Here is a 1,084-nt window from a genome sequence, read left to right as displayed (position 1 = left end):
GGACTTGGGCCTTAAGAGGCCAGCCGATTTCCTTTCTTTAAACCCACGTATAAATACCCCACATTCTTTGAAAACTCTCATTATTCATCCTCATTTTGCAAAAGAAACCTTTCCTCTCCCTAATCTCTCTCTCTAAATCAAACCCCTCCAGCCGAGTTCATCTTCAAGCATCGTTAAAAATCTGTCGATAATAAAGAATATTCAAGATTTCAAGCGAAAGGTATTAGTCTAGTTATCTTACATTCTTATAATAACAAAGATTCTCATTCTTCTACACCTACTTCTCGTTCTTGTAATTAAAATTTCTGGAGAATTCAAAAGGGGAGATTATACATTAAAGACATGAACATGTCTTCAAAATGATAATCTATGATCTACGAACTTTGAACTCTAAGAAAGTAGAAGAAAACTACGTTGCATATGGAATTTAATCATGAAAAGATGTATTTTTAAAACTGGCAGATTCTGTTAGCACTTGTGTCGATTGTATCTTTCAAAATAAAAGTCCAAATGTTCTGATTTTTCTTTCAAAACGTACTTTAATGAGTTATCTTTCTAATGCAACTGGTCTCACTCAAAAATATTACATTTTGAGCTTTCAAGTTCTTGATACAAGATTATGGTGCAAAAAGAGCATTGCTGACAGAATCTTGCATGCATCTTAAATCGGTTATATCTTCTTCAAAAATCTATGGAAATGGGTGATTCTTTTTCTGAAGATTAGCCTTATGTGTTAGCTTTAAAATAAAGTTAAAATCACTGAAAAATGATGAGTTTAGACCCCCCAAATGATCGTCACTCGAAGAGTGTGCAATCTGTCTTGGGGACTGTGTCACTCAAAGTGGTAGGGTAATGATAAATGCCTTAAACCCAAACAAAATTCTTGATATTTAGGAAAAATCTGTTTAACTAATTATTATTGATGATATAAAAATTTGGACACAAAATGACTTTTGGAAGGTTCATTTTTACAGTGATTTGTGAGACCAAAAATTCCAGAACAGAATTTACATTCTGACCAAATGACAGCTTTTCGTGCAAAGGACTTTGATTTTTAAAATATATATTTCTGAACTATTTTTAG

The sequence above is a fragment of the Cynara cardunculus genome, unplaced genomic scaffold (assembly GCF_001531365.2).
Source record: "Cynara cardunculus var. scolymus isolate 2C unplaced genomic scaffold, CcrdV1 Un_Scaffold_902, whole genome shotgun sequence".
NCBI lineage: Eukaryota > Viridiplantae > Streptophyta > Magnoliopsida > Asterales > Asteraceae > Cynara > Cynara cardunculus.
Note: the sequence above shows the minus strand (reverse complement) of the source record.